Source organism: Chlorocebus sabaeus, chromosome 14 (assembly GCF_047675955.1).
Source record: "Chlorocebus sabaeus isolate Y175 chromosome 14, mChlSab1.0.hap1, whole genome shotgun sequence".
Classification (NCBI taxonomy): Eukaryota; Metazoa; Chordata; class Mammalia; order Primates; family Cercopithecidae; genus Chlorocebus; species Chlorocebus sabaeus.
The window spans coordinates 39,353,942-39,368,058 of record NC_132917.1 but is presented as its reverse complement, the minus strand read 5'-3'; the positions used below and the strand labels follow the sequence as shown (position 1 = coordinate 39,368,058).

At 40.7% G+C, this 14,117-nt stretch overlaps 1 long non-coding RNA gene across 1 annotated transcript in view; it reads right to left on the bottom strand.

Moving 5' to 3' along the window:
* The window catches only part of LOC119627219 (uncharacterized), a 165,892-nt gene that overhangs the window by 21,379 nt on the left and 130,396 nt on the right, over nt 1-14,117 (bottom strand). The window contains exon 6 of the long non-coding RNA XR_012095268.1: nt 8,969-9,066. This is a non-coding gene — a long non-coding RNA (uncharacterized lncRNA). The remainder of the gene's footprint in view (nt 1-8,968; nt 9,067-14,117) is intronic.

Genomic DNA, 14,117 nt, shown 5'->3' with positions numbered 1-14,117 from the left:
ACAGATCATTAGGCATCATTAGATTCTCATAAGGAGCGTGCAACCGAGATCCCTTGCATGCGCAGTTCACAATAGGGTTCGTGCTCCTATGAGAATCTAATGTCTGCCGCTGGTCTGACAGGAGGCGGTGCTCAGGCAGTAATGCTGGCCTGCCGGCAGCTCACCTCCTACTCTATGGCCAGTTCCTAACAGGCCACGGACCAGTACTGGCCTGGGGGTTGGGACCCCTGTCATAATTTATGACCCCCTCCAATTTATCTGGTTTCCAATTTGTCTTTTTATTTATTTATTTGTTTGTTTGTTTGTTTGTTTGTTTGTTTGAGGCAGGGTCTCACTTTGTCACCCAGGCTGGAGTGCAGTGGCTTGATCATGGCTTACTGCAGCCTCAACCACCTGGGCTCAGGTGATCCTCCCACCTCAGCCTCCCCAGTAGCTGGAACCACAGGTGTGCACCACCATGTCTGGCTAATTTCTGTATTTTTTGTAGAGATGGGGTTTTGCCATGTTGCCCAGGCTGGTCTAAAACTGGGCTCAACTGACCCACCTGCCTCAGCCTCCCAAAGTGCTGGGATTACAGATGTGAGCCACTGCGCCCAGCCAATTTGTCTTTCTTCTACATCATGCTGTAATTAACTTCTTTGTGTGTGTGTATTTGTGGACACTTGAGTATTTCTGTGGAACTGATTCCTAGAAGTCAAAGAGTAAACACCTTCAGGAGAGCTCAGAGAACCCAGACTTTGGTGTTTTCACTTTAAGTAACCATTTTGATTTTCATCATTCTTTTATCACCAACTATGCCTCCATGGCACACAAGTCCAAGGCAGATACAGTATAGATCGTGCAGAGTTAGGAATGGCACTAGAATAGAGCCCATTGTGTAGGTTGAGGAGGGGTTATCTGGCATGCTCTGCAGGGTGACTCAGCCCTCACATCCATTGCCTCTAACCCTGCCAAATCTGCATTCCTTCTGACAAACCGCATCTGTGTGTACAATGAAACTTTTGACCCCACCAGCCTAGGGTTGCTTTAAATATACCAACGAGGTCATGTCACAGTTAGTGCGCATTCATAAATGACTTTGTAATGAACAAAAAAAGAGAAGCTCAAACTTTCACTCTGCAAATATGTCAGACTCAGTCTCCATTTGGAACCACGGAATATCAATCTCTCACCAGCCAGGCAAGGTTCTGCCCAGCAGGCTGCTCACCACTCTAGCATCTCTCAGCTCCCACAGTCCCAGCCCATGCATCTGAATTCCAACTCCTGGGAAAATGCTGGAACAAATCCCAACTTTCAGAGTTGTCTTTAGCTTCGAGAAAATATTTTCAGAGATCTAGTTGTATTTACTGAACATTCATGGACTAATTCCTAATGCATCTAATTTTTTAGACCAACTGTAATTCACCTGTTACATTTGGACTTTTGGCTGTGCTATAGTTTTCCTAAATTGAAATATTTCTTTTGCTCAAAGATCTCCCTGGCGTTCAAAAGCAAAATTGGTTTCCTGTAAAAGCTTGGCATCACTGTCATTAATTAACAGAAAGCAGAATGTCTCTGTGTGTTTACCTTCACAAAGTGTATCCATGCAATGCATTTCTTTCCCAGAGGCATAGTTCATTCCTATATACCAGAAATTAAGAAAGCATTAAAAAAAGGCATGTCTTTTACCAGCAGGGCAGTTTTGAGAAGCAGACTACTGTATTTCATGAAAGGACACCAGACACAGGGGTGTGAAAATTAAATAGAGCCTCTCTCTGTGAGAAAGTAAATTATGTTATATTGTTCACTTTATCTGATACTACTTTTCTGTGGTTTGATCCAATTTGCCAAAGAATATATGGGCTGATCATCCAGCCAGTTATTAGCTATTCATTGGTTAGTTTTGTGGTTGATTTGACTTGGTAGTAATTCAAGGTAGAAACGGATGCGTGTGTGTGTGTGTGTGTGTGTGTGTGTGTGTAAGATTTTATCACTAGTTATAACTCCAAGGATTCATAGAAAGAGTTTAAAGTTAGAATTCTTTTAAAATGTGGCGTGTATATATATATATATATATATATATTATATATTCCGTTGTATGTGTATACATACATAATGGAATATTATTCAACCATAAAAAGAAGGAAATTTTCAACAACATGAATGAACCTGGGAAACATTATGCTAAGTAAAATAAGCCAGATGCAGAAGGACAAATACTGCATGCTCTCACCTGTATGTGGAATCTAAAATAAAACTCACAGAAGCAGACAGTAAAATGGTGGTTGCCAAGGGCACGTGGGTGAGGGTAGGAGGAGGAAATAGGGAGATGTTTGTCAAAGGGTATAAAATAGTTTCAGCTAGGTAAGATGAATGGGTCCTGGAGATCTAATGTACATCATGATGACTGTGTTTAATACTGTAGTGTACACTTGAAATTTGCTAAAATGGTAGATCTTAAGTGTTCTTACCACAAATAAAATGAAAAAGAGAATGGCAGCTATGTGAGGTGATAGATATGCTAGCAGTTTCATTGTGGTAATCATTTCACAACGTATGCATATATCAAAACATCGAGTTGCATACCTTGAATATGTACAACTCAGACTTGTCAATTACAGCTCAATAAGGCAGAAAAAAGAATTCTTTTAAAGACTGGTGCTGGAAAGTGAGACTAAAACAAATGTTCTCTGTGTGGTTTATGTTTCCGTCAGCATGATTTGAGTCATGAAATATCTAAACTCATGAGTCATTTTGTAATATTAGTTACATTTCTATATGCATTAGATGATTTTTAGTCATAGTGACTTCTGGATATGCCCTTAAAGTCTGGAACCACATTTTATAGTATTTTTGCCTTGGTGACCTTTATAACAAAGTTAGGGATGTAAGTAATGTTGATAAGTACTAGACATTTGATAAACACTTGCTGACTTTAATTAGAGATGATTTCTTCCCCCCATTATTTATGTTCTATGATTGAAAACATAAAATAATTTAATGTAAAAATTCTCAGAATGTTTTAGGCTTGTCACTCAGAAGAAGCAGGAGGCACAGTGGGGCTGCAGTGGAAGAAAATAGCCTCATTGGCAGTCCTCTTTTCTTTCCCCCTTCTGTTGAGAGCAGGGCCAGAGCCAAACAGAGCAATGCCATGTGTCCTGGGAGCAGTGAGTAACATCAATTCTATTAAATTGAAAATGGGACACAGCCCAGACTCTGGCAGGCAGGCAGTCTGCTAGAGCCTTGCAGCAAAGGGCAGGCAGGGATGGGACGGGCACGGTGAACCAGACTATAAGCCAGGCCAGTTGCAAACTTTAAGGTCCTGGGTCCAGTCTGACAGGTGCCACTCACTGTCCTGTAAAAGGGTAACAAGACCTGCAAGATTCACCTCCTGCCACCTGCCCTCTGCTCCATCCCCGCCTGCACTCTGTGTTCACCAACCATTCATTTCAGCTCCAGTCTCAACCTTGCACCTCTGTCTACCTGTGCTTTTGGACAGCAAACCCATCATTTTACCTCTAGGCTCATGGCGTTTCTTCTCCTTCTTTGTTTGGTAATACTTAACTACTTTTCTTTTCTTTCTTTTCTTTTCCTTTTTTTTTTAAGACCAGCTCTCACTCTGTTGCCCAGGCTGGAGTGCAGTGGCAGAAACTTGGCTCATTGCAACCTCTGCCTCCCGGATTCAAGCGATTGTCCTGCCTCAGCCTCCCAAGTAGCTGGGACTACAGGTGCACACCACCACGCCCAGCTAATTTTTGTATTTGTAGTAGAGACAGGGTTTCACCATGTGGGCCAGGCTGGTCTCAAACTCCTGGCCTCAAGTGATCTGCCTGTCTTGGCTTCCCAAAGTACAGGGATTATAAGTGTGAGTCACTGCACCCAGCCCTTAACTGCTTTTCTAGAATCATGAGCACTGTGGCCCCTCTAGCCTGTCTTCAGGACTCACTTCTGTAACTGGCTCCACAGGCAGCCCGAGCATTCAGCCCAACATTCCCAGCTTATCATTTGCCCTTGATTCTGGAAACAGAAGGAGTCAGACTCAGTCTTATAGCATACTCCTACAAGGACATAGTCAAGTCAGGCCTAATTGAGAGTAGATACATGAAGCTTCTTCCCAAAGAGAGGACCACAGTGGCAAGGGATTCTTATGGCAGACTCAATTTTAGTGTCAGGAAGCAGGTTACTGGGTAGCACTGGGCGATGAAGGCCTGACACTGAGGAAGTGCTCAGGGACCTCGTCACTGGACACCCAGGCTGGAAGCGTGAACAAATTCCAGAGGTAAGGCGACTATATAATACTTCCTGCCAGGATGGATTTTGTAACTGAGGAGGACATGTGGTTGGGATCATTTTAAGGTACAAGAAGTAAGTAATGTGGATGCCTCTTGGAGGACTCACAGACTTACAAAATGATTATTTCTAGTACAGTAGAGTAAAACAGACAGAAGAAGATCTTTATTTCCCTTTTGGAACTCACAGGTTCCAAGTTGGATGACAACTTTTTCAATAGAGCAGGTAGTTCAAAGGAAATACTCAGGCTGGGGAGAAGTCCTGCTGGTTATGAGGTAACATTTGAATTCACGCACCAAAATCAAAAGGTGTCCTCCCAAAAGTGTGTGTCAGTAATTTAATTCTCCACACTGTGTAATCTGATTTGCCACCATAAGTCAATGCAATAATCACAGCGGCAAATGCTTAAATATGTGCTCCAAACCTGGATAATTGCCCAGGAGCAAAACGCATCCAAGGATACAATATACTGACATTTAATAAAAGTTTGAATTATATTTGCAACCTGCTGGGATTTAATTTTCTTGAGTTCAATATTTTATAAAACAATAGAAAACTATTACAAGTATCTTGTGTCATTCAGAAACTACTGATTATGAGCCTGGTTCTGGATCACATTGCAAGAGATCAAATCCCAATTTACTAGTTGTCTGACCAACAAATTACTCCGTCTACCTGTCCCTCAGGTTTCTCACCAGTTTAACAGGGATAATAGTAGAATCTACTTAACATGACTGTTGTGAGGATTAGTGAAACCACTGCCTGGCACATAGTGAGTACTCAGTATAAGTTAGCTATGTTTATTATTTTTTGAAGTGGAAACAGCCTGTCCCCTCTTCTTGCTTTGTTTGCTCGCTTGCTTCAAGTAACTGTACAAAAATCTACGTTTCTCAAGTTTGTTTCCAATTTTCTTTCAAATAAACTCTTTTTAAGCAGAGAAGAATTCTACCAATTGCAGACTTCAACAAGGAGAATTTGAAATTGTGTGGACCTAGAATATAAGCAAGGGTCTATCGGAACCAAATACCATCACAGAGAAAGCTGGCTTTAAGGCAAACTTTAAAACTGGCACAGACTTCTGAGTTCCAGATCTGATAGGATTTCCACAAAGCACAAGGTAAGAGAGACCTGATAAACAATGTAATGCAACAATATTGCTATGTCTACTTCTGCCCTCTCCACTGTATGCCTCATAATAGCAAGAAAAATGTGGCATTTGCTTTTTCATCCTGGGAGGCTAATGGAATGTCAAGAACCTAGAAGGCATTCAGTGATGCTGGTTGGTTGTTTAAATGAATGAAATTGGAAATGAACCATATACTTGCCATGGATCTAATAGTGCCTCCTTTCTTTATGTATGCTAGCACTTGATCAGAGCAGGGCACTTGTGAAAATCATGCTAGCTGAAGACATGTTTTGCTGAATTTTTTTGTAAAATTCTGTTGAGGGCTTTATTTTTATTCCTGGCTCTTTAATTATTTAAGTAGAATATGGTATGAAATGGACAAGAATATGTAATAATAATCATAGCTTTCATTTATTGAAAGTTTAAATGTACTAAGCACTGTGCTAAGCACAATACATTTAATCTTTATAGCAAGTCTGGGCTACAGCTATTACTATTGTACCAGTTTTACAGATGATGAAAATGGAGAACGTAAAGATTGAGTGACATTTCCCAAGATCAAACAACAAATTAGCAGGTAACACAGACATGGAACCCAGTTTCATCAATACCAAAAGGCCACTACACTGCTTTCAACCACCACAGTGCATTAAACTCTCTAATATCACAAAATAGCAGAGACTGGCCAGGTGCGGTGGCTCACAACTATAATCCCGGCACTTTAGGAGGCCAAAGTAGGTGGATCACTTGAGCTCAGGAGTTAAAACCAGCCTGGACAATATGGTGAAACCCTGTCTCCACAAAAAACATAAAAATTAGCGGGGCACGGTGGCTCACGCCTGTAATCCTAGCACTTTGGGAGGCCGAGGCGGGCGGATCACGAGGTCAGGAGATGGAGACTATCCTGGCCAACATGGTGAAGCCCCATCTCTGCTAAAAATACAAAAATTAGCTGGGTGTGGTGGTGCGTGCCTGTAATCCCAGCTACTCAGGAGACTGAAGCAGGAGAATCACTTGAACCAGGGAGTCGGAGGTTGCAGTGAGCCAAGATCGTGCCACTGCACTCCAACCTGGTGACAGAGTGAGACTCCATCTCAAAAAACAAACAAACAAAAAAATTAGCCGGCATGGTAGCGCGTGCCTGTCATCCCAGATATTTGGGAGGCTGAGATGGGAGGATGACTTGAGCCCAGGAGTTCAAGGTTGCAGCGAGCCATGATAATGCCATTGTACTCTAGCCTGAGCGACAGAGTGAGATCCTGTCTCAAAAATAAATAAATAAGTAAATAAATAAATAAAAATAATAGCGACTAAGAGCATCTTGCAGATGATTCAGGTAAGGAAAGTGAGGCTCAGAGGTGTGAAGTGCCTTGCCCAAAACCACTCCTAATAATCCAAAATGCTTTGCTCTGTACCTATGCACTTCCTCTTTAACAAAAACAGCATTATTCTCACTTTGGTAAACCTCAGTCAGCCTCGTTACTGAATGCTAAAAAGGATTTTCTTTCCAGAAATGACTTACTCTTATTTCATAAGCTCGATCAAATCTTTTGTAATCCAAAAATATGCACCACGAATTAAATTCCATGGATCACTTGTCTAAGCACTCTTTTATTTTATTTTATTTTATTTTATTTATTTTTTAAAATTTTCCCTGCCTTCAGAATTGCCACTCAGGGCATATTGCCTAAAACAGGCTCCTTTCCAGGGAGTGGGCTAATAGAGAAAAAGGAGAAAAGCAGACAAAATTCCAATCTATTTTTACAATCAGGTCTACCATTCACCAGATGATTGCCAAGTAATAGATGTGGGTGACAACAGTTACCTGATATGGTTCAGCATCTTAACTAAGGTGCCCTTTGTGTCCAATCCATTTGTTAAAGATGCCCATACTACACTAGCAATGTGATGATTGAGTTATTGTTCACCAAGCCAGCATTTAAATAAAACCCATACATGCAGAATGCAAACCTGATTACAGCAACAATAATACTCTCTTCAGTTTACAAGGAGGCTGCTACTCCAGGAAGCGTGTGGAACTGTTTTCCTCCAGCAGTGACAGAGGTTGGAACACAGCCCCACAACTTACTTCCGTTAGAACCAAGGGTGCCTTCCCAAATGAGGTGAGGAAGTCTATCAATTGCAGACTTCGACAAGGAGAATTTGAAATTGTGTGGACCTAGAATATAAGCAAGAGTCTATCAGAACCAAATACCATCTGGAAAAGGAGAAATGGAAGAATCTATCCAGTCCTTTTGGAATCACCAGTAGAGCTTGCTGCAGAATCATCTTATTAAAAGTGTCTCTCACCTAGCTTGTGTGTCAAAATGTAGATTAATTTTCAAATCTAGGGGATGGGTGGATGGGGTCTATGATTCTATTCTATTTTTGTGAATTTGAAATCTTACACAATGAATTGTGTGTTTGCTATTATTCTTTTTAAAGTAATCGTTTCCTTGGGAAGACGCTGCCTCAAGCCTTGTCTTAGAAACATTACTCATCCGAAGTAGAGGGCACTGGTCTTGAACTCAGAAGCCCATGACTTCTAGCACTTCAGTAACCCTCCTGGCCACACATTCCTGAGGATTCAGCCTTCTCTGATTCCCAGTCCCTTTTATATTCTTCTCCTCATTTTCTCCCATCATACTGTGGCTAGCCCTTGTCATACTATATTTTTTTCTCTTCTTCCCCATCCCCCTAAAAATATGAGAATTCCTTAAGAGAAGGATTACAACCTATCTGATGTTGAATCCCCAGCACTTAGTACAATGTCTGCATGTAACCAGCAGTCAGTAAATACTTGCTCAGTCAAGGAATAAAGCAACTGACATTGGTTAAGTATACATGTATTAGTAGTACCCATCTACTAGGGTTGTCGTAAAAAGTAAAAGATTCCCTTAGTACAACGATTTTGAGATCACTTAGCACAGCAAGCACTCATTTAATGATAGCTGCTCTAATAATTATCATTGCTACTATTATCATTATTATTACCAACCTATCATATGCTGTTTAATTGTCACCTGAAAAACAATGTTCATGGAGTTCTCAGTCACAATGTTATTAAGTGGTAGAATTGGAACCTAAGACCATCTGTCTCCAAAGTGCAGGCTCTTCGCTCTGTTTCATTTCTTTTTTTTTTTTTTTAATTAAATTTAATTTTTTTAAATTTTATTTATTTATTTATTTATTTGAGATGGAGTCTCCCTCTGTCGCCCAGGCTGGAGTGCAGTGGCGCAATCTCAGCACACTGCCAGCTCCGCCTCCCAGGTTCACACCATTCTCCTGCCTCAGCCTCCCGAGTAGCTGGGACTACAGGTGCCTGCCACCACGCCTGGCTAATTTTTTGTATTTTTAGCAGAGATGGGGATTCACCATGTTAGCCAGGATGGTTTCGATCTCCTGACCTCGGCCTCCCAAAGTGCTGGGATTACAGGTGTGAACCACCGCGCCCGGCCTTCGCTCTATTTCATTTCTAACAGCACTGCCAGTCCCAACATATATTAGTCTGTAGGAGGGCCTAAAAAGAGCTGAAAGCTCTCAGGGTTACCAGTTGCATATTGTTATCCTCACCAATAGGATGTCAGAGTCTAGATGCAGGACACCCGGCACCTTCTGTGGCAGAAAGAAGCCATCAAGCTGTTCCAAGCTGCTTGAACTCAATTTAATTCCTGAATGGACAGACAGAAACAAATAGCAGTCATTGTAGCTCATGTGATGGAAATCCATGTAGATTTATCCGGAATCTGCAGTTTTCTCTCCAAATATGCATTAGTGTTAGTATACTGTACATATACTTTTTCTTCAGTGTTAGTTTAATCATGATTGTATTAAATCATGTGGGTGCTGCCAGTCCAACAGCACAGGTTTGGATCAAATGTTAAGAGAATGCTGGAGTAAAACAATTTCCTTTTCTGTAATTTGCACTTGAAATTTCCTTTCCCCAAAGAGCTATGGATGGCAGCTGTCTCAGAAGTCAGTGTGTGACGCAGGCTGGCTGGGCAAGAGGAGCAGTAAGAGATAATCAGGTTAGCGCTACCTGTTTTACTTACTTGCTGATCTCAGACAAGTCATTGCATCTCTTTACTCTTCTGTTTGCCCAGCCATAATAAGAGAAATAAAGCACCGACCTAGTAAGAGTTGGAGTTATATGTGCAAAGTCCCTAAGCACCTATTTAAAAGATAATAAAAAGGAGTTTGTTATATATGCAAATGGTACATTATGTTGTTCCCCACGTCAAGAAAGCTCGGATTTTCTAAGCATCATCTTCATAGGTTTTCCCAGCCCACCATTGAATAACCAGCATTAGTGGCCACAGCCAGTCACTTTCAGGCCAAATGCAGTCTTGGAGTCCATTCGGTTCAAGAGATCAGATATGCCCTTCTTGCAATGCGTTTTCCCCTGTGAATTCAGCCAGGGATTCAGGATTGGACTTTCGGGACTTGCCCACAGACACTCCTTTTCTAAATGTATCACCGAGATAAAAATTTTAATTGCATCAAACAGTCTACACTAATCCTACGTTTTTAGCTTTCTGGGGACCTTTGAGTGAAATTTGAAGTTACCTCCCTGGCAAAGCAATGGAATCCCATAAAACAACAAAATGAATCATTAGTGTGGCGATAAAGAGTTAAAGGTAGGAGTGCATCAGATCCTAAAAGGTTTGCCAGCATCTTCCTTGTGCAGTGGTTTCAGCCCCTTCTCAGTGGTTGAAGCTTCCTTTAAAGAACAACAATATGAAGAATCTTAGAGAGACCAGAGGATTTCCCTCTTCAACAGCAAGCCTTCCTGGGGGATAATAGTCACCCATCCCACATACTTTACGCACGAAATAATACATAGGTGAATAGTGGGAAAAACAAGAGGCAGTGGAATCAAAAAGAACTGAGAATGTGGTACTTTTTACTAAGTGTTCAGAAAGCAAAAGAAATTTCAGAAACCAGCTTTTAAGAGCTTACTAACTCCACTGGAAAGTCTAGAAATTAGGATTAAAATGGAGTGCTGAGATAACTTCCAATGGAGTCTGCAAGCCCTAGAAACATGAACAAAAGGAAACAATAGACCAGGACACTCAGAGTAGACATGCACTCACCCCTAGGAGTTAGGGAACCACTGCCAGCTCTCAACCACAGAAGAATTTGTCTCATCCTTGTGTAATGAGCAAAGGCTAAACACAATTAGTTGTGCCGTGAACTGACCAGTTGAGTGAACATTGAATCAACTCTACTGATCACATTGAGTTATCTTCAGATAACCCATTCATGTTTTCAAGCTTTGATTCAGGAACCCTAACCAGGTATTGTTTATACCAATAAAAACTTAATCTGATAGGTCCTAATTATCATCTGACACCCATGCTACATCACAGGTGGTGGACAGATCAGCCTGCCTTGGAAAAGCCTATACATTGCCTATTGCAAAGAGAAAATGTATGATGACCACATCCAGCCTTCATGCTGCCCTACTGTGTTAGTCTCTAACAGTCCTACTGTGACTCTTTACCTAGGCTGCCCCTCTCCAATCATCTTCATTACCTGTTCCCCACCCTTTCCCTACAAATAGCAAACACTCCATTCCCTCAGTTTGCGGTAACCTAGTTAATGTAGTTTACACTACATTATAAATGTTTGACAGCCTTAATCTTTCCAGAAGAACTTGCATTTTAAAATACAAGACCTATTAACCTCAATTGATCTTCAATTTAAAGATTTTCATAATGTATAGGTGATTTTTGAAAGTATTAGAGTGTCTTGGTCTAGGGGTACAAATTGTTAAAAGTATACCAAGCTACTTCAAGCAAAAGGGGAATCTGAATTTCATTCTTCTGTCTCCTCTCCCTGTAGACCATTGACTGCTTCTTCAACTACATGGCAGAATAAGGGTGTCCACACTTTTGAGATGCCATGTCAAAGTTTAAGAGATAGACTGGCTGTCTCTAAATACCATTTCTAATTTGCAGAGAAAGACACTGACTGATACAGTCCGAATCCCTTCAAGGCCAGATGTGGGGATGATATCGATTCATATGAATGTTAAGGCCCTACCTATGGGGAGAGAGCTTGGTTGGTGGGTCTCTCACAGACTGAACAGCCATCCTAAAAGCTGTATCTTACTAGGGGCCTTGCCTCAGACTCTAAGTTGTATTTTCCACACTTCCTGATGATAGATTCATCAGACCCTTGCCTAGAGAGTCTGAATCAGTGAGTGTGGGATGGGGCCTGAGAATGTCTACTTTTAGTCCATGCATCTGGCAACTTTTATCATGAGGGAAGCTTGGGAAACTCCGTTGAATCAAACCACGGAGGCCACTGACTGCTGCAGATAAGGACATCTCTGACTAATGTAACCAAGCCCTACCATCCTGCACTCCTCAAAATGTCATGGCCTGTGATTTTCAATGAACCTCCTCTCCTCAGCCTGCTATCTTAGGAGTCTTCTGTCCTGAATCATTTCAAGGTCTTGGGAAGTAATTGTGAGGAGACTCAATATTACCCACCCATCAACTTTAATAGGAGACGTATTGACTGTAAAGTGGGATTAAAAAGAAAAAGTCACCTTTCCATAAAGATTTCCCTCCCCTTCCTTAGAGATCAGGATTCCAAACTGCCTTGAAAGTAGATGAATTCAGTGTCTCCCACATTCTCTCTTCACCTCAATCCCACCATTTCAACCCTCCTGGGTATTTCGGTCTCAGACATTTTATCACATGGCTTGGAAGATCAATTCATCTCTCCCAGAGCATCTCCCTAAAGGGTTGATAGGACAATAACATGTAATAAACTAAAGGCTTACTTTTACATATTACTTTATGACTCGAATAATGCTATCCTAAGGAGAACAACGTGACGCTGGTTTATTTTTAGGTGAGGATAATGAAATAAAAGAAGACGCAAGGTGCAATTAGGGCAAGAATCAAGCAGACAACTAATCACGGCTGTTGAAGTCATTTTTTCCCCTTGTATAAAGTACAGTTGAGTTTTAAAAATAAGTGTGTCACAAAATAAGAAATATGAAAGGCCAATGAATATATGAAAAATTGTTCCACCTCAGTAAGAACACAAATTAAAAGAACAATGAGCTCAGTTTCTGCCTATCAAACTGGCAAAGATAAGAGAATAATCCCCAGTGCTGGTGAGGGTGTGGAAAGGCAGGCACTTTACCACATGGCTGGTGGGACTATGAACTGGTGCAGCTTTTCCAGAAGAAAATTGGGGTGTGTATTTCTAAAGCCTTAAAATTGCTCATACTTCTCAACCTAGCAATTTTGCTTTTAATAATTTACCATACTTATAAGTGAGAATATGTGATACTTGGTTTTCTGTTCCTGCACTAGTTAGCTAAGCGTAATAGACTCCAGCTTCATCCATGTTCCCACAAAAGACATGATCCTGTTCTTTTTTATGAGAGCTAAATGATGAGAACTCATGAACACAAAGAAGGGAAAACAGACACTGGGGTCTACTTGAGGGTGAAAGGTGTTAAGAGGGAGAAGAACAGAAAAAATAACTATTAGGTACTAGGCTTAATACCTGGATAATGACATAATCTGTACAACAAACCCCTGTGACACAAGTTTACCTATATAGCAAATCTGCACCTGTACCCCAAACCTAAAATAAAAGTTTAAAACATGATAATTTGCCCTAAAAAATAATTAAGGCTAGGCACAAATATTTATGATGGTTGTTCATAAGAACATTGAATATATTGGCAAATACCTGGATGAAAGAATATCCAGCAATAGCAATTGGTTGAGCCAACTGAGGTAGGTACATACAATGGATACTACACTGTCATGAAAAATGATGAGGCATAATTATCTTGACAAGGAAATACGTTGGCAAAATATTAAGCTAAAGATAGTTATAAAATATGTGATCTATCTTTTATATTTAAACATTACAGTTTAGATACAAAATATTTGGCCACGCCTGCCTCACCCACGATCCATTATTTGGAATTACTTTCCACGCACAATCTCTACCAAAAGAGGCGGTTTCTTGGCTCTGTTTTAATAACAAATTGACTCTGGCTGATTGATATGAGGAACCAATTAATATTCTGGCATTCTCTTTCTGGAGAATTGGAAATAAGAGACATAAACACCAGGCTCACACGCTTGTTGAGACGTGAACTTAAAGGATATTGTCAAATCAGGTGTGATGTGGCCATTTTCATCCACAAGCAAGCAGAGGAGTAAGCAGAGATAGCCTTGTCTGCAGAGAGGAAAGGAAGAGAACAAAGAAACAGAGAATGGTGCTACCTGAGACTCTGACGGGTAGAAGAAGAGGTGTTACTGTCTCCCTCCTCTCCCCACTTTTAAACAAGTCCCCTTTAGTTGAGCTATCTTGAGTCATATATGAGTAAACCTCCATGAATAAGTTCCAAAGATCTAGTGAACAGCATGGTAACTATAGTTAATAATACTCCATTGTATACTTGAAATTTAGTAAGAGTTGATCTTAAGTATTCTCACCACACACAAGAAAAAGGTGAAAGGTATGAGGTGATAGATGTGTTCATTAGTTTGATAGTGGTAATGATTTCACAATGTATACATATATCAAAACATCGTGTTGTGTACCCTAAATATATGCAATTTTTATTTGTCCAATTATACCTCAATTAAGCTGGAGAAAAATAGTAAAAATAGTAAACCTCTAAGTTTACAGATAGTGTTTCCGAAAGATGGGATTTCAGGTCAATTTTATGGTCTCAGTT